The sequence below is a fragment of the Lissotriton helveticus genome, chromosome 10 (assembly GCF_964261635.1).
Source record: "Lissotriton helveticus chromosome 10, aLisHel1.1, whole genome shotgun sequence".
Classification (NCBI taxonomy): Eukaryota; Metazoa; Chordata; class Amphibia; order Caudata; family Salamandridae; genus Lissotriton; species Lissotriton helveticus.
The window spans coordinates 40,722,304-40,743,649 of NC_136071.1; the positions used below are offsets into that span (position 1 = coordinate 40,722,304).

The 21,346-nt window shown below is 55.0% G+C and overlaps 1 protein-coding gene across 2 annotated transcripts in view; it reads left to right on the top strand.

The window, feature by feature from the left end:
- Positions 1-21,346, top strand: part of SLC38A5 (solute carrier family 38 member 5) — a 414,747-nt gene that overhangs the window by 36,060 nt on the left and 357,341 nt on the right. The gene's annotated exons all lie outside the window — the stretch shown is intronic.

A 21,346-nucleotide genomic window follows, 5' to 3' on the forward strand; every position in this document is an offset into this window, starting at 1 on the left:
ATGTATCGGTTGCGAGTGTCAGACAGGGACTGTCATAAGAATTACCAGGATTTAAATAACCAGGTCTTTACAGCCAATGCAGTGCTACGGGCTTATAATGGCCGGTAGAAGCCCGGAGCATCAACATTCCAATGTTTGTCTTTCACAGCAACAGCTGTGAACAAAGGCCTCTTGGAGCCCGAGGGGATTTTGACCCCTCAGGCTCCGTGAGGCCTTTGTTTTACAAATTACAACATTCTGCCCTCTAGGGGTGGAATGTTCTGATAGCCTTAGAGCCCTCCGTAGCTGGCTCTGCCGGCCATTAAACACCCGCTCCCTTGTTAAAGGCCCTCGAGCACTCCGTAGCAGGCTCTGCCGGCCATTAAACACCCGCTCCCTTGTTAAAGGCCCTCGCCTACAGCTCAGGCCTTTACCAAGAGAACAGGCCTTTAATGTCCAGTAGAGCCCACTGCCGAGGGCTCTAAGGCTATATTAAGCCACAGCTTGAGCCTGTGTTGAAGCAATCAACCTTCAAAACAAACCCCTCATTTGCGTGTAGCATCACAGTTCCCAAACATTTTTAATGCACTTCGTCCACTGGCTAAAGTACAGTATGTAGCATTGGGATTTTTAAGCACACTTCGGGTGTCAGTGAGGTGTACGGAGTTTATAGTTCAGGTCACGTAAGAGCTCTGAATGTGGGTTACTGATGCATGGGGGTGAAAGTGGGTTATTTGACAAACAAACAAAATCCGGCCTCCCAAATTCAGTACTCCCACCCCCTTCGGTTTCGTACCTACCTAGCCCACATGCAGTACTGGGCTGGAACTTGGAATTAGCTCTGGTAAAACTATTCCAACAAGCTCTCAGTGCAGCATATTGCAACTAGAAAGGGGTAATACTTGGGTCATGGCAGCCTATGCTATTTTGAAAGCAGCCCGCTAGCCTGCAGCCCTCCATTGCCAGGGGGGGAGGAGGCTCCCTTGTCTCCCAGGGTCTGCCTTTGGCTTGAGGGAGCGGTCAGGGGTAGATACTCACCGGAAGTCTGGAAAGGCACCTTTCGTTTCATATATCTATGCTCACTAATAATGTCGCATCTGAGTATAGCGCCTCATAGAAATACCCTACACGTCATTCTAACGCATCAAGTAGCCGTTCCTCTTTACGACACACATGACCGTACCGCCCTGCCCACTTATGACCCACCAATGATCTATAATGACTTGACAGCTTTTACTACTCCCATAATCCCCTTGGGTTCTGTGGGTCTACTTTTCATGACTTACCAATCCAGCTAAAGCCTCCATTGCCCCATATCCTGGACTTCTCAGTTCTCTTTCTGTTCCTGGTTTTGCCAGTCCTCATTGGCAGTCTGGACCCACCATTACTCTCCTTGCCACCCAGGTCTGCAGAGCCCACTGGGGCACCATCTTACCAACACCCAGGTTAACTTGACTAGCCTGGAACAAGCCCTTCTCTCCTGCAGCAACCCTGCCTGAAACAGCAAGAACTAACAATAAACTCCTCTCACCTCTACCCCAGGAAGGCACCTGCTAGAGCTGTCCTGCCCCACCCCAAAGGCTCTTTGCCTACACACAATAAACAAACCTGTTTAACAACTCTCCACTCCATGAGGTAATGTGCTTACTTTCAGTGACTGGTGCCCTTTGACTTCCTCAGACACTGCTGAAGCCACCCGCTGGGTGTTCGCGTGCTCTCGCCGGTGTCCACCACCGCTCACACAGAACATGGTCATCCATGTCTTCTCCGCAGACACCGTCAAGAGCTGGTGGTTTGCACAACTCCTTCACACGAGGAGACGGTGAACATCTCAGGCAGAATTGACTTCACTTCCTGTGAAGCTCCTTCTTCTGTCTCTTAGGAGGGATACCCCAAGAAAAGCTGTTCTGGTCCAAGTGGTATAGGTTGTGTCAGCTTTGACCCTCACCGCAAACAGGTAGGACTTCCACTGTCCTGAGCGCATTCCATCCCTGCCCAACCACTGCACCTGTGTGTCCACAAAGAGTCCTCCACACTGCCTTCCAACCAATCTCTTATCTACATGCTTACTGTTCCCAAAATGTGCCTCACTGGTGCAGGAGGCTGACCCGTCTCTTATCTGGCGACAAAAGCCTGGGCCACCGTCCCGCTGACTCTACGTCTGATCCATCATCACTTAGCCTTCCACAACGATTCAAAAAATAATCTTGATCAGAATCTATTCATTGGTTGGCTCTGGTGCCTGCTAGCTCCAGGACATCCTTACAGGGTGAGAGCACACTTTATGTGTCCTACATCAACATCGTCATCATCATCTTCATGATGGAATAACCACCTATAGAGATCCGGCACTGCCTGTGGAGGAAGTCCAAGCCTTTATCTGCATTGGGACACGTGGACTGGCGGCGATAGGGAATAACCTGTTAGGAAGCCCACACCAGGTGCCAATGATCTGATCTCCATCTTCCCATCCTTTTTGTTGGTCCCACTCAACCCAATCCTTTTTGCCAAATCCACCTGAAAAGAATGTTTCCCAAGGTCCTTCCTCAGGACCAGCCTTCCGAGATATCTACTCACAACCGCTGGAGACATGAAAATCAGCTTTGACCTTCTCAGTCTAGTCATATCCTTCGAACCACACAAATGCGTAGTATGGACACCTGCCTACATCTTCAGACATACACCGCTTGCTCCATCTTCCACCACTAATGATCTTTCTTTGAGCTCTTCGAACCACACAAATGCGTAGTATGGACACATGCCTACATCTTCAGACATTCCCTGCTTGCTCCATCTTCCACCACTAACAATCTTTCTTTGAGCTCTTCGAAGTACCAGCAGGAGAACCCATTATTGTTAAGCAACTCTGACACCCTTGAGGGTCTGAGTCAACCACAACAAACAGCTTCCCTGGTCCTCTTTCTCATTTCACATCTTGTTGCTGCAAATTTCCCCTTTATCCTCTCTTCGCTGCCAGAGGATCATACACCCTCCTCGTCCCTTCTCCTTGGTACTCCGCTATCTGTGCATCTCCAGTTGCCTGCTTCACATTTACTCCGTTAATGCTACTGGCACCTTTGAGGTACTCTTAACACACGTCTTCCTCTTCTGTATCTTCACCCAGTCCTTCTGCTCTCCAGACCCTGCTTTCCTGATCTTGACTAGCTTTAGAACTGCCCTTTCCCCTGATCCTTCTCCGACTGCCAACCTGCTTTAACCCCTTGCGTGCTGATGACGGCCCCCGTCCGTCATGCATCACAGTGCTCGTGTGCTGATGACGGCTGGGGGCCGTCATGAACCCGCCCACTCTTCAAAACGGCCGCACAGGCGCAGAATCGCGCCCGCGCCCAAGGGGTTAAACCAATCTGCTTCTCAGCCAAGGCATGGTCTGGAAGCCTCTTCCACCTCCATTATTGGGTCTTTCCAGAGACGGCTGTCATGAGGGCCATTCTGGACCCCATCGTCCCTCACCTCGAGCATAGGAGAGCTCACTCTATTCATGGGAGGGCAGATCTTAGCCCCTCAGCTCTGGACTAGGGATGCCAGTTCAGTCATCTCCTTTCTCTGAACCTGTCACCAGATCAGGTCGTCTTGACCTGAAATTTGCTGATCAACCACTTCTGTTTTTTCTGGGTCTGGTGGCTTGGTAGACTAATGCGTCTACTGTAGGGGCAAATGTTCGACTTCATGGTCACAAGTTCAAATCCCGGCAGGTCCACTTAGCCATTCATCCTACTGAGGTCGATAAATAGAGTACCATTGAGTTGGGTAACAGTAAACATTTGTTATTCGGCACCAAGATACCCTAGGGTGAACGTGCGCTTTACAAATACACGTTATGTTATGTTTTTAGCTGCACTGCACCATCCTTTGTGGCAGCCCTGGGCTGCTCTGGTTTTGCAGTGCTGGTTTATGAATGGCAAAACACCTGGGCCCGTAATACACTAAAGGCGCATTTTCATTGCTTGCGCTGGGCGTACCTATTAAAAGGTGCGCCCTGGGTAAACGCTGAAAATGCACAGTATTACTATGAATGCGCTGCCCCCCAGGGTAGCCTGGAACTCGGACTGCCCTGGGGACAGTGCATTTCTGTGAAAGACTGAGCGGCTGCTTTGAAGCCGCTCTGTGTTTTCACAGTGCAGGCGGCACTCGCCTGCACTTTGAAGGGGAATTAGAGATTCCTGTGCAGGTGGGTGCAGTGAGTGACTGTTCCCGATGTCGGGGGAGTCCATATGACCCCCTTTTCTCCCTCCAGAGGGCTGCTCTCAGCGGTCGCACTGACAGTGCGCTACCTTTTGGGTGACAAAGGCAAAAACAACAATAGATGGACAGAATGCAGAACAATGTCCATTTGGGTGGCACATTGTCAGTGCACCTCCTGAGAGCTTCTTTGCCTCTGCGCCCGTGTCTGTAATACCGCACGGAAGGACGCAAAGGCAAAGGGATTCCCTCATTTGTTTGGGGCCACGCCCCCATGCCAATGAGGGAACGCCCTCTGAAGATAGAGCTGCCACTGTAAGTGCGCCAGTGCTATCGGTATTAAGGAAGGGGCCTCACAAGCGTCTGCGGCCCCTTCCGTAATACCAAAGTTCCCCTGATTGACTGAAGAAAAATTTGATTTTGGGGTGTCGAACTAGTGACAAAGACTCAGAAACCTCGTTCTGAAAAAAATGGTATGCAACCAAGTGCTGGTAAAGTGATCACAATCAACACACAATCAGCCGACAGGAGGGGGAACATCCTTTACCACGAATCTTTTACAATGCGGTACCGTTACCATGCAGGTTTTACAACGAAAGTCGTTACAACGACTTGCGCTGGAGAGTGCTGTAGGATAGGGAATAGTTTAATTTACTATCCAACACCTTCCCTGCTATCCACGGGGACTGGAGTTGGAATAGTAAATTAAACTATTCCACTATCCAGCGCCAGGGCCGGACTGAGAACCAAAACCGGCCCTGGCAAAGTGCTCGGCCGGCCCCCGGGGGTGCGACCGAGCTCTTTGCTGGGGCCGGTTTTCGGCCGTTTTTGTTACAGGGCCGATTTTGCAGCTGTGCTGCAAAACGGCCCTGTAACAAAAACGGCCCCCAGGGCCCAAAACCGGCCCCCACCCTTGCGGCGCACCGGGGGATTGCCCGGTGCCCGCAATGGCCAGTCCGGGCCTGTCCAGCGCGCCCCAACGCAAGTCGCTGTAACGACTTGCGTTGAAAAACCTGCATTGTAACGGTACGCGTGGTAATACCACGCGTTGTAACGACATACATTCGACTTGAGTATTCGTGCTGCCGGGCATGCAGTAGCGGCCCGTGGTGGGAGTGCTGCTGGGCGCTGACATGGGGTGGAGGAGGGGTGGGGGATAGTAAACTACTGATTACGGCCGATTAGAGGTACGTAAACATATAAATAAATGTAACGAATTTCGCAGCCCCTACAGGGGCAGGGTGGGGGGTAGTAAACTACCGATTATGGCCGATTAGAAGTAAGTAAACATATAGATTAATAAAATGAATTTCGCTGCCCGTGCTAAATCGCCAAATGCGATGCAGCGTGCGCAACGAAATTCGTTTTATTTATTTATTTATATGTTTACTTACCTCTAATTGGCCGTAATCCGTAGTTTACTACCCCACACCCTGTCCCTCCCCCAGCCCATGACAGCGCCCGGCAGCACTCCCACCATGGTCAGTCGCTACTGCATAAATACATCGCTTGAGAGGGTCGAAGGACGCTGCATGTTCACAGCTGCTCGTGCTAGCTCAACGTATAGCAAATGAGAAATAAAGCTGAAACCTAGGGGAGTGTGAAATGTGTAATTCCCCCAGGGCTCGAGTCGGGGGTACACGCGGGTGGACGTCGTCCCCCCACTTTTTACACAGGGTGGACACCGTCCCCCCTGCCAAGAAGCTGGGCCCCACAGAAATAAGCTGAACGTGTCCCGGTGTAATTTTCAGACACTAGGACAAGTTGAGCACGTGACGTCATGAGATAATTTGCATATTGTCAGTCCCTCCTACTTCTTTTTATAGGACTTGTGCCTTGGATTCCCCCCATATAATACCTGTAATTTTTGCGGATAGACTAGCCATGTTTCTGCTAAAGGAAATGCACGGCACAAATAGGTCAGGCGAGGTACCGGCCTTACATGGTATGAGGGGAAAGTGTCCTGGTGGGGTTTAAACTGTCTTCTTATACCAGTCATCCCAAAAAGCGCATGACATTTTATTGTATGCTATGCTAATAGAGTACATTTCACACATTTTGTGTGACGTGAAATTTTGTAATTATACCCGATTATGTCCGCGCAACAAAAAAAAACCCAGCCTGAGTGACCCAGCAGCAAAGAAGATGCTCATTGCTGTAGCTCGGAGCGGCGCGTGCGCGGCCTCCAAGCGCTACCTCTGTGAAGGGAGGCTGCTCTCTGAGCTACCTTGGACCCCTGAAGCAGTTCTCGTGGAGTTTTAGGAAAGGGGGGGGGCTGACATTCTCGGAAGGATTAGTGAATGAATGACCGCGGCTCCCTGGCACGGTCTGCCCCCCCCCCCCCCCCCCCCCCCCCCGGATGGCGTCAGGGCGTGGGAGGGGGCGGCGATAAGCGCTTTATCTGCACCGGCCACCGGGAGCCTGGCTTCCGGGGGGTGTCAGGGGCTCAGGGCTTATCACCGTCGAGCCGGGCCGCGCTGCACTGAGGCCCGTCGCCCTCTCACGGGATTATAGCGCTTCCTCGCCCCCAGCGCTTTACTTGTGCGCCAGGCACGCTGCACAAAGACGCTGCTTCTCTCTCGTTTCTCCTTCGAAGACCCCGCTCCAGCCGGCTCGCCTCCCTCAGGGACAGCGCCGGGGGCCCCCCAGACCTCTCATTCCCAAGAGGACCCCTCTTCCCTCAGGTACAAGGGTCACCACAGCTCCCTCGCTCACAAGGATCCCTCTTCCCTCAGGTACAAGGGTCACTACAGCTCCCTCACTCACAAGGACCCCTCTTCCCTCAGGATCAAGGTTCAATACATCTCCCTCACTCACAAGGACCCCTCTTCCCTCAGGTACAAGGGTCACTTCAGCTCCCTCACTCACAAGGACCCCTCTTCCCTCAGGTACAAGGGTCACCACAGCTCCCTCACTCACAAGGATCCCTCTTCCCTCAGATACAAGGGTCACTACAGCTCCCTCACTCACAAGGACCCCTCTTCCCTCAGGTACAAGAGTCACTACAGATCCCTCACTCACAAGGACCCCTCTTCCCTCAGGATCAAGGTTCAATACATCTCCCTCACTCACAAGGACCCCTCTTCCCTCAGGTACAAGAGTCACTCCAGCTCCCTCACTCACAAGGACCCCTCTTCCCTCAGGTACAAGGGTCACTCTAGCTCCCTCACTCACAAGGACCCCTCTTCCCTCAGGTACAAGAGTCACTCCAGCTCCCTCACTCACAAGGACCCCTCTTCCCTCAGGTACAAGGGTCACTCTAGCTCCCTCACTCACAAGGACCCCCTCTTCCCTCAGGTACAAGGGTCACTCTAGCTCCCTCACGCACAAGGACCCATCTACCCTCAGGTACAAGGGTCACTACAGCTCCCTCACTCACAAGGCCCCCTCTTCCCTCAGGTACAAGGGTCACTACAGCTCCCTCACTCACAATGACCCCTCTTCACTCACTCACAGGGGTCACTTCAGCTCCCTCACTCACAAGGACCCCTCTTCCCTCAGGTACAAGGGTCACCACAGCTCCCTCACTCACAAGGAGCCCTCTTCCCTCAGGTACAATGGTCACTTCAGCTCCCTCACTCACAAGGACCCCTCTTCCCTCATGTACAAGAGTCACCACAGCTCCCTCACTCACAAGGACCCCTCTTCCCTCAGGTACAAGGGTCACTTCAGCTCCCTCACTCACAAGGACCCCTCTTCCCTCACTCACAAGGACCCCCCTTCCCTCACTCACAAGGACCCCTCTTCCCTCAGGTAGAAGGGTCACTACAGCTCCCTCACTCACAAGGACCCCTCTTCCCTCACTCACAAGGACCCCTCTTCCCTCAGGTACAAGGGTCACTCCGGCTCCCTCACTCACAAGGACCCCTCTTCCCTCAGGTACCAGAGTCACTACAGATCCCTCACTGACAAGGACCCCTCTTCCCTCAGGTACAAGAGTCACTACAGATCCCTCACTCACAAGGACCCCTCTTCCCTCAGGTACAAGAGTCACTACAGATCCCTCACTCACAAGGACCCCTCTTCCCTCAGGTACAAGGGTCACTTCAGTTCCCTCACTCACAAGGACCCCTCTTCCCTCAGGTACAAGAGTCACCACAGCTCCCTCACTCACAAGGACCCCTCTTCCCTCAGGTACAAGGGTCACCACAGCTCCCTCACTCACAAGGATCCCTCTTCCCTCAGATACAAGGGTCACTACAGCTCCCTCACTCACAAGGACCCCTCGTCCCTCAGGTACAAGGGTCACTACAGCTCCCTCACTCACAAGGACCCCTCTTCCCTCAGGTACAAGAGTCACTAGAGATCCCTCACTCACAAGGACCCCTCTTCCCTCAGGTACAGGAGTCACTACAGCTCCCTCACTCACAAGGACCCCTCTTCCCTCAGGTACAAGGGTCACTCCAGCTCCCTCACTCACAATGACCCCTTTTCCCTCAGGTACAAGAGTCACTACAGCTCCCTCACTCACAAGGACCCCTCTTCCCTCAGGTACAAGAGTCACTACAGCTCCCTCACTCACAAGGACCCCTCTTCCCTCAGGTACAAGAGTCACTACAGCTCCCTCACTCACAAGGATCCCTCTTCCCTCAGGTACAAGGGTCACCACAGCTCCCTCACTCACAAGGATCCCTCTTCCCTCAGATACAAGGGTCACTACAGCTCCCTCACTCACAAGGACCCCTCGTCCCTCAGGTACAAGAGTCACTACAGCTCCCTCACTCACAAGGACCCCTCTTCCCTCAGGTACAAGAGTCACTACAGATCCCTCACTCACAAGGACCCCTCTTCCCTCAGGTACAAGGGTCACTTCAGCTCCCTCACTCACAAGGACCCCTCTTCCCTCAGATACAAGAGTCACTACAGCTCCCTCACTCACAAGGACCCCTCTTCCCTCAGGTACAAGGGTCACCACAGCTCCCTCACTCACAAGGACCCCTCTTCCCTCAGGTACAAGAGTCACTACAGCTCCCTCACTCACAAGGAGCCCTCTTCCCTCAAGTACAAGGGTCACCACAGCTCCCTCACTCACAAGGACCCCTCTTCCCTCAGGTACAAGAGTCACTACAGCTCCCTCACTCACAAGGACCCCTCTTCCCTCAGGTACAGGGGTCACTTCAGCTCCCTCACTCACAAGGACCCCTCTTCCTTCAGGTACAAGAGTCACTACAGCTCCCTCACTCACAAGGACCCCTCTTCCCTCAGGTACAAGGGTCACCACAGCTCCCTCACTCACAAGGACCCCTCTTCCCTCAGGTACAAGAGTCACTACAGCTCCCTCACTCACAAGGACCCCTCTTCCCTCAGGTACAAGAGTCACTACAGCTCCCTCACTCACAAGGACCCCTCTTCCCTCAGGTACAAGGGTCACCACAGCTCCCTCACTCACAAGGATCCCTCTTCCCTCAGGTACAAGGGTCACTACAGCTCCCTCACGCACAAGGACCGCTCTTCCCTCAGGTACAAGAGTCACTACAGCTCCCTCACGCACAAGGACCCCTCTTCCCTCAGGTACAAGGGTCACTCCAGCTCCCTCACTCACAATGACCCCTTTTCCCTCAGGTACAAGAGTCACTACAGCTCCCTCACTCACAAGGACCCCTCTTCCCTCAGGTACAAGGGTCACCACAGCTCCCTCACTCACAAGGATCCCTCTTCCCTCAGGTACAAGGGTCACTACAGCTCCCTCACGCACAAGGACCCCTCTTCCCTCAGGTACAAGAGTCACTACAGCTCCCTCACGCACAAGGACCCCTCTTCCCTCAGGTACAAGGGTCACTCCAGCTCCCTCACTCACAAGGATCCCTCTTCCCTCAGGTACAAGGGTCACTACAGCTCCCTCACGCACAAGGACCCCTCTTCCCTCAGGTACAAGGGTCACTACAGCTCCCTCACTCACAAGGACCCCTCTTCCCTCAGGTACAAGGGTCACTCCAGCTCCCTCACTCACAATGACCCCTTTTCCCTCAGGTACAAGAGTCACTACAGCTCCCTCACTCACAAGGACCCCTCTTCCCTCAGGTACAAGAGTCACTACAGCTCCCTAACTCACAAGGATCCCTCTTCCCTCAGGTACAAGGGTCACTACAGCTCCCTCACGCACAAGGACCCCTCTTCCCTCAGGTACAAGAGTCACTACAGCTCCCTCACTCACAAGGACCCCTCTTCCCTCAGGTACAAGGGTCACCACAGCTCCCTCACTCACAAGGACCCCTCTTCCCTCAGGTACAAGAGTCACTACAGATCCCTCACTCACAAGGACCCCTCTTCCCTCAGGTACAAGGGTCACTTCAGCTCCCTCACTCACAAGGACCCCTCTTCCCTCAGATACAAGAGTCACTACAGCTCCCTCACTCACAAGGACCCCTCTTCCCTCAGGTACAAGGGTCACCACAGCTCCCTCACTCACAAGGACCCCTCTTCCCTCAGGTACAAGAGTCACTACAGCTCCCTCACTCACAAGGAGCCCTCTTCCCTCAAGTACAAGGGTCACCACAGCTCCCTCACTCACAAGGACCCCTCTTCCCTCAGGTACAAGAGTCACTACAGCTCCCTCACTCACAAGGACCCCTCTTCCCTCAGGTACAGGGGTCACTTCAGCTCCCTCACTCACAAGGACCCCTCTTCCTTCAGGTACAAGAGTCACTTCACAAGGACCCCTCTTCCCTCAGGTACAAGGGTCACCACAGCTCCCTCACTCACAAGGACCCCTCTTCCCTCAGGTACAAGAGTCACTACAGCTCCCTCACTCACAAGGACCCCTCTTCCCTCAGGTACAAGAGTCACTACAGCTCCCTCACTCACAAGGACCCCTCTTCCCTCAGGTACAAGGGTCACCACAGCTCCCTCACTCACAAGGATCCCTCTTCCCTCAGGTACAAGGGTCACTACAGCTCCCTCACGCACAAGGACCCCTCTTCCCTCAGGTACAAGAGTCACTACAGCTCCCTCACTCACAAGGACCCCTCTTCCCTCAGGTACAAGGGTCACCACAGCTCCCTCACTCACAAGGATCCCTCTTCCCTCAGGTACAAGGGTCACTACAGCTCCCTCACTCACAAGGACCCCTCTTCCCTCAGGTACAAGGGTCACTTCAGCTCCCTCACTCACAAGGACCCCTCTTCCCTCAGGTACAAGAGTCACTGCAGCTCCCTCACTCACAAGGACCCCCCTTCCCTCACTCACAAGGACCCCTCTTCCCTCAGGTACAAGAGTCACTACAGATCCCTCACTCACAAGGATCCCTCTTCCCTCAGGTACAAGGGTCACTTCAGCTCCCTCACTCACAAGGACCCCTCTTCCCTCAGGTACAAGAGTCACTGCAGCTCCCTCACTCACAAGGACCCCCCTTCCCTCACTCACAAGGACCCCTCTTCCCTCAGGTACAAGGGTCAACACAGCTCCCTCACTCACAAGGACCCCTCTTATCACAGGTACAAGAGTCACTACAGATCCCTCACTCACAAGGACCCCTCTTCCCTCAGGTACAAGGGTCACTTCAGCTCCCTCACTCACAAGGACCCCTCTTCCCTCAGGTACAAGGGTCACTACAGCTCCCTCACTCACAAGGACCCCTCTTCCCTCAGGTACAAGGGTCACCACAGCTCCCTCACTCACAAGGACCCCTCTTCCCTCAGGTACAAGAGTCACTACAGCTCCCTCACTCACAAGGACCCCTCTTCCCTCAGGTACAAGGGTCACCACAGCTCCCTCACACACAAGGATAACTCTTCCCTCAGGTACAAGGGTCACTACAGCTCCCTCACGCACAAGGACCCCTCTTCCCTCAGGTACAAGAGTCACTACAGCTCCCTCACTCACAAGGACCCCTCTTCCCTCAGGTACAAGGGTCACCACAGCTCCCTCACTCACAAGGATCCCTCTTCTCTCAGGTACAAGGGTCACTACAGCTCCCTCACTCACAAGGACCCCTCTTCCCTCAGGTACAAGAGTCACTACAGATCCCTCACTCACAAGGACCCCTCTTCCCTCAGGTACAAGAGTCACTACAGCTCCCTCACTCACAAGGACCCCTCTTCCCTCAGGTACAAGAGTCACTACAGATCCCTCACTCACAAGGACCCCTCTTCCCTCAGGTACAAGAGTCACTACAGATCCCTCAGTCACAAGGACCCCTCTTCCCTCAGGTACAAGGGTCACTTCAGCTCCCTCACTCACAAGGACCCCTCTTCCCTCAGGTACAAGAGTCACCACAGCTCACTCACTCACAAGGACCCCTCTTCCCTCAGGTACAAGGGTCACTCTAGCTCCCTCACTCACAAGGACCCCTCTTCCCTCAGGTACAAGGGTCACTGCAGATCCCTCACTCACAAGGACCCCTCTTCCCTCAGGTAGAAGGGTAACTACAGCTCCCTCACTCAGAAGGACCCCTCTTCCCTCACTCACAAGGGTCAATGCAGCTCCCTCACTCACAAGGACCCCTTCTTCCCTCGGGCACAAGGGTCACTGCAGCTCCCTCACTCACAAGGACCCCTATTCCCTCACTCACAAGGGTCACTCCAGCTCCCTCACTCACATGGACCCCTCTTCCCTCAGGTACAAGGGTCACTTCAGCTCCCTCACTCACAAGGACCCCTCTTCCCTCAGGTACAAGGGTCACTTCAGCTCCCTCACTCACAAGGACCGCTCTTCCCTCAGGTACAAGGGTGACTTCAGCTCCCTCACTCACAATGACCCCTCTTCCCTCAGGTACAAGGGTCACTTCGGCTCCCTCACTCACAAGGACCAATCTTCCCTCAGGTACAAGGGTCACTTCAGCTCCCTCACTCACAAGGACCCCTCTTCCCTCAGGTACAAGGGTCACTTCAGCTCCCTCACTCACAATGACCCCTCTTCCCTCAGGTACAAGGGTCACTACAGCTCCCTCACTCACAAGGACCCCTCTTCCCTCAGGTACAAGGGTCACCACAGCTCCCTCACTCACAAGGATCCCTCTTCCCTCAGGTACAAGGGTCACTACAGCTCCCTCACGCACAAGGACCCCTCTTCCCTCAGGTACAAGAGTCACTATAGCTCCCTCACTCATAAGGACCCCTCTTCCCTCAGGTACAAGGGTCACCACAGCTCCCTCACTCACAAGGATCCCTCTTCCCTCAGGTACAAGGGTCACTACAGCTCCCTCACTCACAAGGACCCCTCTTCCCTCAGGTACAAGAGTCACTACAGATCCCTCACTCACAAGGACCCCTCTTCCCTCAGGTACAAGGGTCACTTCAGCTCCCTCACTCACAAGGACCCCTCTTCCCTCAGGTACAAGAGTCACTACAGCTCCCTCACTCACAAGGACCCCTCTTCCCTCAGGTACAAGGGTCACCACAGCTCCCTCACTCACAAGGACCCCTCTTCCCTCAGGTACAAGAGTCACTACAGCTCCCTCACTCACTAGGAGCCCTCTTCCCTCAAGTACAAGGGTCACCACAGCTCCCTCACTCACAAGGACCCCTCTTCCCTCAGGTACAAGAGTCACTACAGATCCCTCACTCACAAGGACCCCTCTTCCCTCAGGTACAAGGGTCACTTCAGCTCCCTCACTCACAAGGACCCCTCTTCCCTCAGGTACAAGAGTCACTACAGCTCCCTCACTCACAAGGACCCCTCTTCCCTCAGGTACAAGGGTCACCACAGCTCCCTCACTCACAAGGACCCCTCTTCCCTCAGGTACAAGAGTCACTACAGCTCCCTCACTCACAAGGACCCCTCTTCCCTCAGGTACAAGGGTCACCACAGCTCCCTCACTCACAAGGATCCCTCTTCCCTCAGATACAAGGGTCACTACAGCTCCCTCACTCACAAGGACCCCTCTTCCCTCAGGTACAAGAGTCACTACAGCTCCCTCACTCACAAGGACCCCTCTTCCCTCAGGTACAAGGGTCACCACAGCTCCCTCACTCACAAGGATCCCTCTTCCCTCAGGTACAAGGGTCACTACAGCCCCCTCACTCACAAGGACCCCACTTCCCTCAGGTACAAGAGTCACTACATCTCCCTCACTCACAAGGACCCCTCTTCCCTCAGGTACAAGGGTCACGTCAGCTCCCTCACTCACAAGGACCCCTGTTCCCTCACTCACAAGGGTCACTACAGCTCCCTCACTCACAAGGACCCCTCTTCCCTCAGGTACAAGGGTCACTTCAGCTCCCTCACTCACAAGGACCCCTCTTCCCTCAGGATCAAGGTTCAATACATCTCCCTCACTCACAAGGACCCCTCTTCCCTCAGGTACAAGAGTCACTACAGCTCCCTCACTCACAAGGACCCCTCTTCCCTCAGGTACAAGGGTCACCACAGCTCCCTCACTCACAAGGATCCCTCTTCCCTCAGGTACAAGGGTCACTACAGCCCCCTCACTCACAAGGACCCCACTTCCCTCAGGTACAAGAGTCACTACAGCTCCCTCACTCACAAGAACCCCTCTTCCCTCAGGTACAAGGGTCACGTCAGCTCCCTCACTCACAAGGACCCCTCTTCCCTCACTCACAACGGTCACTCCAGGTCACTCACTCACAAGGACCCCTCTTCACTCAGGTACAAGGGTCACTGCAGCTCCCTCACTCACAAGGACCCCTCTTTCCTCAGGTACAAGGGTCACTCCAGCTCCCTCACTCACAAGGACCCCTCTTCCCTCAGGCTCAAGGGTCACTACAGCTCCCTCACTCACAAGGACCCCTCTTCCCTCAGGTACAAGAGTCACTGCATCTCCTTCACTCACAAGGGTCACTCCAGCTCCCTCACTCTCAAGGTCCCCTCTTCCCTCACTCACAAGGACCCCTCTTTCCTCAGGTACAAGGGTCACTCCAGCTCCCTCACTCACAAGGACCCCTCTTCCCTCAGGCTCAAGGGTCACTACAGCTCCCTCACTCACAAGGACCCCTCTTCCCTCAGGTACAAGGGTCACTGCATCTCCTTCACTCACAAGGGTCACTCCAGCTCCCTCACTCTCAAGGTCCCCTCTTCCCTCACTCACAAGGACCCCTCTTTCCTCAGGTACAAGGGTCACTCCAGCTCCCTCACTCACAAGGACCCCTCTTCCCTCAGGCTCAAGGGTCACTACAGCTCCCTCACTCACAAGGACCCCTCTTCCCTCAGGTACAAGGGTCACTGCATCTCCTTCACTCACAAGGGTCACTCCAGCTCCCTCACTCTCAAGGTCCCCTCTTCCCTCACTCACAAGGGTCACCACAGCTCCCTCACTCACAAGGACCCCTCTTCCCTCAGGTACAAGGGTCACCACAGCTCCCTCACTCACAAAGGTCACTCCAGCTCCCTCACTCTCAAGGACCCCTCTTCCCTCACTCACAAGGGTCACCACAGCTCCCTCACTCACAAGGATCCCTCTTCCCTCAGGTACAAGGGTCACTGCAGCTCCCTCACTCACAAGGACCCCTCTTCCCTCAGGTACAAGGGTCACTCTAGCTCCCTCACTCACAAGGACCCCTCTTCCCTCAGGTACAAGGGTCACTCTAGCTCCCTCACTCTCAATGACCCCTCTTCCCTCAGATACAAGGGTCACTGCATCTCCCTCACTCACAAGGACCCCTCTTCCCTCAGGTACAAGGGTCACTCTAGCTCCCTCACTCACAAGGACCCCTCTTCCCTCGGGTACAAGGGTCACTCTAGCTCCCTCACTCACAAGGACCCCTCTTCCCTCACGCACTAGGGTCACTCTATCCCCCTCACTCACAAGGACCCCTATCCCCTCGGGTACAAGGGTGACTGCAGCTCCCTCACTCACAAGGACCCCTCTTCCCTGAGGTACAAGGGTCACTGCAGCTCCCTCACTCACAAGGACCTCTTTTAACTCAGGTTCAAGGGTCACTACAGCTCCCTCACTCACAAGGATCCCTCTTCCGTCGGGTACAAGGGTCACTCCAGCTCCCTCACTCACAAGGACCCCTCTTCCCTCACTCACAAGGGTCACTACAGCTCCCTCACTCACAAGGACCCCTCTCCCCTCGGGTACAAGGGTCACTCAAGCTCCCTCACTCACAAGGACCCCTCGGGTACAAGGGTCACTCTAGCTCCCTCACTCACAAGGGCCCCTCTTCCCTCAGGTACAAGGATCACTCCAGCTCCCTCACTCACAAGGACCCCTCTTCCCTCAGGTGCAAGGGTCACTCCAGCTCCCTCACTCACAAGGACCCCTCTTCCCTCACTCACAAGGGTCACTACAGCTCCCTCACTCACAAGGACCCCTCTACCCTCAGGTACAAGGGTCACTACAGCTCCTTTACTCACAAGGACCCCTCTCCCCTCAGGTACAAGGGTCACTACAGCTCCCTCACTCACAAGGACCCCTCTACCCTCAGGTACAAGGGTCACTACAGCTCCCTCACTCACAAGGACGCCTCTTTCCTCAGGTTCAAGGATCACTCCAGCTCCCTCACTCACAAGGACCCCTCTTGCCTCAGGTGCAAGGGTCACTCCAGCTCCCTCACTCACAAGGACCCCTCTTCCCTCACTCACAAGGGTCACTACAGTTCCCTCACTCACAAGGACCCCTCTACCCTCAGGTACAAGGGTCACTACAGCTCCTTTACTCACAAGGACCCCTCTCCCCTCAGGTACAAGGGTCACTACAGCTCCCTCACTCACAAGGACCCCTCTACCCTCAGGTACAAGGGTCACTACAGCTCCCTCACTCACAAGGACGCCTCTTTCCTCAGGTATAAGGGTCACTACAGCTCCCTAACTCACATGGACCCCTCTTCCCTCAGGTACAAGGATCACTCCAGCTCCCTCACTCACAAGGACCTCTCTTCCCTCAGGTGCAAGGGTCACTCCAGCTCCCTCACTCACAAGGACCCCTCTTCCCTCACTCACAAGGGTCACTACAGCTCCCTCACTCAAAAGGACCCCTCTTCCCCCACGCACAAGGGTCACTCTAGCCCCCTCACTCACAAGGACCCCTCTCCCCTCGGGTACAAGGGTCACTCAAGCTCCCTCACTCACAAGGACCCCTCTCCCCTCGGGTACAAGGGTCACTCTAGCTCCCTCACTCACAAGGGCCCCTCTTCCCTCAGGTACAAGGATCACTCCAGCTCCCTCACTCACAAGGATCCCTCTTCCCTCAGGTGCAAGGGTCACTCCGGCTCCCTCACTCACAAGGACCCCTCTACCCTCAGGTACAAGGGTCACTACAGCTCCTTTACTCACAAGGACCCCTCTCCCCTCAGGTACAAGGGTCACTACAGCTCCCTCACTCACAATGACCCCTCTACCCTCAGGTACAAGGGTCACTACAGCTCCCTCACTCACAAGGACGCCTCTTTCCTCAGGTACAAGGGTCACTACAGCTCCCTAACTCACATGAACCCCTCTTCCCTCAGGTACAAGGGTCACTACAGCTTCCTCACTCACAAGGACCCCTCTTCCCTCAGTTACAAGGGTCACTACAGCTCCCTCACTCACAAGGACCCCTCTTCCCTCAGGTACAAGGGTCACTCCGGCTCCCTCACTCACAAGGACCCCTCTTCCCTCAGGTACAAGGGTCACCACAGCTTCCTCACTCACAAGGACCCCTCTTCCCTCAGGTACAAGGGTCACTACAGCTCCCTCACTCACAAGGACCCCTCTTCCCTCACTCACAAGGGTCACTGCAGCTCCTTCACTCACAAGGACCCCTCTTCCCTCAGGTACAAGGGTCACTACAGCTCCCTCACTCACAAGGACCCCTCTTCCCTCAGGTACAAGGGTCACTACAGCTCCCTCACTCACAAGGACCCCTCTTCACTCAGGCTCAAGGGTCACTGCAGCTCCCTCACTCATAAGGACCCCTCTTCCCTCAGGCACAAGGGTCACTGCAGCTCCCTGACTCACAAGGACCCCTCTTCCCTCGCGCACAAGGATCCCTCCAGCTCCCTCACTCACAAGGACCCCCTTCCCTCAGGTACAAGAGTCACTACAGCTCCCTCACTCACAAGGACCCCTCTTCCCTCACGCACAAGGATCACTACAGCTCCCTCACTCACAAGGACCCCTCTTCCCTCACTCACAAGGGTCACTGCAGCTCCCTCACTCACAAGGACCCCTCTTCCCTCAGGTACAAGGGTCACTCTAGGTCCCTCACTCACAAGGACCCCTCTTCCCTCACTCACAAGGACCCCTCTTCCCTCAGGTACAAGAGTCACTCCAGCTCCCTCACTCACAAGGACCCCTCTCCCCTCAGGTACAAGGGTCACTCCAGCTCCCTCACACACAAGGATCCCTCTTCCCTCAGGTACAAGGGTCACTGCAGCTCCCTCACTCACAAGGACCCCTCTTCACTCGCGCACAAGGATCACTACAGCTCCCTCACTCACAAGGATCCCTCTTCCCTAAGGTACAAGGGTCACTACAGCTCCCTCACTCACAAGGACCCCTCTTCCCTCACTCACAAGGGTCACCACAGCTCCCTGACTCACAAGGACCCCTCTTCACTCAGGTGCAAGAGTCACTACAGCTCCCTCACTCAGAAGGACACCTCTTCCCTAAGGCACAAGGGTCACTCTAACTCCCTCACTCACAAGGACCCCTCTTCCCTCAGGTACAAGGGTCACTACAGCTCCCTCACTCACATGGACCCCTCTTCCCTCAGGTACAAGAGTCACTCCAGCTCCCTCACTCAGAAGGACCCCTCTCCCCTAAGGCACAAGGGTCACTCTAACTCCCTCACTCAGAAGGACCCCTCTTCCCTCAGGTACAAGGGTCACTACCGCTCCCTTACTCACATGGACACCTCTTCCCTCAGGTACAAGAGTCACTCCAGCTCCCTCATTCAGAAGGACCCCTCTTCCCTCAGGAACAAGGGTCACTACAGATCCCTCACTCACAAGGACCCCTCTTCCCTCACGCACAAGGGTCACCACAGCTCCCTCACTCGCAAGGACCCCTCTTCCTTCGCGCACAAGGATCCCTCCAGCTCCCTCACTCACAAGGACCCCTCTTCCCTCAGGTACAAGGGTCACTACAGCTCCCTCACTCACATGAACCCCTCTTCCCTCAGGTACAAGAGTCACTCCAGCTCCCTCACTCAGAAGGACTCCTCTTCCCTCAGGTACAAGGGTCACTACAGCTCCCTCACTCAGAAGGACCCCTCTTCCCTCACTCACAAGGGTCACTGCAGCTCCCTCACTCACAAGGACCCCTCTTCCCTCGGGCACAAGGGTCACTGCAGCTCCCTCACTCACAAGGACCCCTATTCCCTCACTCACAAGGGTCACTCCAGCTCCCTCACTCACATGGACCCCTCTTCCCTCAGGTACAAAAGTCATTCCAGCTCCCTCACTCAGAAGGTCCCCTCTTCCCTCAGGTACAAGGGTCGCTACAGATCCCTCACTCACAAGGACCCCTCTTCCCTCGCGCACAAGGATCCCTCCAGCTCCCTCACTCAAAAGGACCCCTCTTCCCTCAGGTACAAGGGTCACTCTAGCTCCCTCACTCACAAGGACCCCTCTTCCCTCAGGTACAAGGGTCACTGCAGCTCCCTCACTACTCACAAGGACCCCTCTTCCCTCAGGTACAAGGGTCACTACAGCTCCCTCACTCACAAGGACCCCTCTTCACTCAGGCTCAAGGGTCACTGCAGCTCCCTCACTCACCAGGACCCCTCTTCCCTCAGGTACAAGGGTCACTCTAGCTCCCTCACTCACAAGGACCCCTCTTCCCTCATGTACAAGAGTCACTACAGATCCCTCACTCACAAGGACCCCTCTTCCCTCAGGTACAAGGGTCACTTCAGCTCCCTCACTCACAAGGACCCCTCTTCCCTCAGGTACAAGAATCACTACAGCTCCCTCACTCAGAAGGACACCTCTTCCCTCAGGTACAAGGGTCACTCCGGCTCCCTCACTCACAAGGACCCCTCTTCCCTCAGGTACAAGGGTCACTGCAGCTCCCTCACTCACAAGGACCCCTCTTCCCTCACTCACAAGGGTCACCACAGCTCCCTGACTCACAAGGACCCCTCTTCACTCAGGTGCAAGAGTCACTACAGCTCCCTCACTCAGAAGGACACCTCTTCCCTCAGGTACAAGGGTCACTCCGGCTCCCTCACTCACAAGGACCCCTCTTCCATCAGGTACAAGGGTTACTACAGCTCCCTCACTCACAAGGACCCCTCTTCCCTCAGGTACAAGGGTCACTACAGCTCCCTCACTCACAAGGACCCCTCTTCCCTAAGGCACAAGGGTCACTCTAACTCCCTCACTCACAAGGACCCCTCTTCCCTAAGGCACAAGGGTCACTCTAACTCCCTCACTCACAAGGACCCCTCTTCCCTCAGGTACAAGGGTCACTACAGCTCCCTCACTCACATGGACCCCTCTTCCCTCAGGTACAAGAGTCACTCCAGCTCCCTCACTCAGAAGGACCCCTCTCCCCTAAGGCACAAGGGTCACTCTAACTCCCTCACTCAGAAGGACCCCTCTTCCCTCAGGTACAAGGGTCACTACAGCTCCCTTACTCACATGGACACCTCTTTCCTCAGGTACAAGGGTCACTACAGATCCCTCACACACAAGGACCCCTCTTCCCTCAGGTACAAGGGTCACTACAGCTCCCTCACTCACAAGGACCCCTCTTCCCTCACTCACAAGGGTCACTGCAGCTCCTTCACTCACAAGGACCCCTCTTCCCTCAGGTACAAGGGTCACTACAGCTCCCTCACTCACAAGGACCCCTCTTCCCTCAGGTACAAGGGTCACTACAGCTCCCTCACTCACAAGGACCCCTCTTCACTCAGGCTCAAGGGTCACTGCAGCTCCCTCACTCATAAGGACCCCTCTTCCCTCAGGTACAAGGGTCACTGCAGCTCCCTGACTCACAAGGACCCCTCTTCCCTCGCGCACAAGGATCCCTCCAGCTCCCTCACTCACAAGGACCCCCTTCCCTCAGGTACAAGAGTCACTACAGCTCCCTCACTCACAAGGACCCCTCTTCCCTCACGCACAAGGATCACTACAGCTCCCTCACTCACAAGGACCCCTCTTCCCTCACTCACAAGGGTCACTGCAGCTCCCTCACTCACAAGGACCCCTCTTCCCTCAGGTACAAGGGTCACTCTAGGTCCCTCACTCACAAGGACCCCTCTTCCCTCACTCACAAGGACCCCTCTTCCCTCAGGTACAAGAGTCACTCCAGCTCCCTCACTCACAAGGACCCCTCTCCCCTC